This window comes from Calidris pugnax, unplaced genomic scaffold, assembly GCF_001431845.1.
Source record: "Calidris pugnax isolate Ruff unplaced genomic scaffold, ASM143184v1 scaffold44, whole genome shotgun sequence".
In the NCBI taxonomy this organism is placed as follows: Eukaryota; Metazoa; Chordata; class Aves; order Charadriiformes; family Scolopacidae; genus Calidris; species Calidris pugnax.
Window position 1 is genome coordinate 37,483,899 of NW_015094506.1, and position 2,950 is coordinate 37,486,848.

Below are 2,950 nucleotides of genomic sequence, written 5' to 3' on the forward strand. Positions count from 1 at the left end.
AATCCACCTTGCCAGTGCCTGGTCTGGTGATCAAGGTCCCAGTCCCTCTCCCTGCTCACACAGACACCTCCTCTGCCCAGGGCCCGGGAGCCAGCCCGCAGCTCAGCTCCTGACAAACTAAGCTGGGCCATTTTACCATTGCTAATGAACAGTTTGTTGCGAGCAGCGTTGCCATCAGACTGTGTCACCAGACTCCATACATGCAGAATTGCTCAGGAAAACGTGATTAGCTTTCTCGCTGCTCTCTTGCAGAGCTCCTGCTCCAGCATCAAAGCTTCATGTCCAGGCTGGAGCATAAATGGAGCTCTCAGTCCCCGAGGGATAAGAAAGACTACTGTGCACATCCCAGCTACCTCATATGCTTTGCAGCTGATGGCAGCCTTCCAACACGTGGAAACTTGGCTCTTTAAAAAAACCCAGAGGTATCAAAATGAGCGTTTCTTCCTGGTAACGACCTTGCCAAGCTTCCCTTTATGGGATGGGCATTAGAAAAGTGGGATTTTTGCATCATTAATGCATTTATTATCTTTTATTCATGATGTCTGAAGAAAGTCCCTTTTTGTTCTATAAACTTTACAATAAACATCTGCCAAAAGCAGAAACATCTGATAGCATTCCTTTGTTAATTTACCCTGTCAAGCACACATTGCCTGGGATAAGATATGGCTGTAGTACCCTATAGTCTCATTGTAGTACCCTGTAGTCTCATTGCAACAGACTGTCTTTGGGAGAACACATCACCGTGTCTCCAGCCCAGCTTAGCAGGATGCTGAGGCTCACGCTTTTTGTGATGCTGCCATAAGATCTATCAGTTGTGGGTGGATCCAAGTTTCTCATCTCACTCCCTTCATGGACACTTTTAATGGTGTTATTAGACACAGCTTCTCTCGTTACAACAGTGCTGATTTCCTAGTCATTTCAGTAAGTTTATCTATTTGTCTGCAATATGTGTGACCTGATGGGGAAATGTGGTCTTGCATTTGACCCACGCTGCTACCTCACCCATCTATGTCAAAGTATACTTCATTACTTATATGAAGGAAAAACATAGGAAAAACAGCACTGGCCAATTTTTCCAATTAATTTTAAAAAAATCTTACAAAAGTTGCTCTGTAGTATCCTCAGCTTCTGCACAAAAGAGATGTTGTCTCAGTACTGGGTTAGTACTTTCATCTACTGTATGAACATCATCAATGATCAAATCATCTACTTTCTGCCCTGATAAAAAGCAAGCAGAAAGAAAGCATCATTTTGCCACAACTGGATAAAGGAAAAGTACGATCAAAAGCAGAACTAATCCTTACTGTATTAGAAACATACATATTTGTCATTAAAAGTGACTTATCTAATGGACTGGCTCAAAACTGAGTGGAAGTTGCTCTGTCCTTCACCTTGTTCATATCTGCATTTCACTCCAGCCATCATCTAGATCTAGACACGATACATAAGGGATGCCAGAAATTAAAAAAAAAAAAAAAGGTAAAAATCTCTTGGGACAGTGGATTCTAAAAGCAAACGTGTACCATTAATCTAACACTTGACATGACCCTCACATTACCCGCCAAATGTCAGAAGGTTGGTTTCCATCCTCACTAAACCCGTATCGGGTCACCCATCAGCAGAGACCAGCCCTGGAGCACGCAGGTGGTGGTTGGAAGGACATTTTCCTCCTATACTGGACACATAAATATCAGGAGGAGGAAGGGCAGGGCCACTCTTCCACGTTCAGTAGTCAGACAGGAAAAGGTTTGTGCCACTGGCAACTACCAAAAATGCATCAGGAACAACAAAACTTGGCCAGATCACCCCTTTCGAGCTAAGCCACAAACTGAACTCTAGTGACAGCAAGTCTGGATTATCTAACCTCAGCAACATTGCTCGGGGCAGAAGTCAGGTGAAACAAAGGCTTTAACAGGCTCTGAAGGACAAGAATTTTAATTATATTAACACAGAGAACACATAAATTTTTTTTAAAGCAGGTCTTTGCCTTACGTGTGTCAGTCCAGGCCTATTTACTGAAGAGATAGGAGAAGGTTGGTTGTACTCCAGCCCTCCAACTGTTCCAGGCTGCTGCTTGAACTGTTTCATATCGCACTGACCACCCAGGGGACCGCGTGCTCTGGGCAACTGAATCAAGCATGGACTTGTTTCTATTGACCTACATGAAATATTGTTGAAACCTGGGATCTGGCCCTGAGGTGAGCTGGGAAGCCCTCAGCCGTACACCTGGGTGCAAAGGTCATCTGAAAGCTTGCTTTTGCACTCCCAACTCTCATCAGTTTACAGCCCCTTGTGTTCCTTAACACTTTCATGGAAAAGCTGGTTGCACCTCAGCTAACCTGAACGAGGATGGCACAACCATCGTGGAGCGGGGTGCTGCACCGCGGGGGAGGACGGGCACAACCCGAGCCCCGGGATGGGTTTGCTTTCAGCTCCATGGCCAGGACTTGAAAGCTGGAGAGAGACTTTTTACAAGGGCATGTGACAGGATGAGAGGTAATGGCTTCAAACTGGAAGAGGGCAGATTTAGATTCGATATTAGGAAGAAATTCTTCACTGTGAGGGGTGTGAGACACTGGAACAGGTTGCCCAGAGAAGCTGTGGATGCCCCATCCCTGGAGGTGCTCAAGGCCAGGCTGGATGGGGCTTTGAGCAACCTGGTCTGGTGGGAGGTGTCCCTGCCCATGGACTCGATGGTCTTTAAGGTCCTTTCCAACCCCAACCACTCTATGGTTCTGTGCCTTGGGCAGGCAGCGACAGCCTCAGCACCTGGCCCCCCGCCGCCGGGCACAGGCCGGGCAGGACGCCTGGGGACATCCCCCAGCGCCCCCGGGACACCCCGCGCTTCCACACCCCCCGCCCCGCCGGAGCGCGGCCCCAGGGCACCCTCGGTGCCGGTACCGGTGGCGGCCCCGCCGGGGGAGGCGCGGGGCGAGCGGCCGGGCCGGCG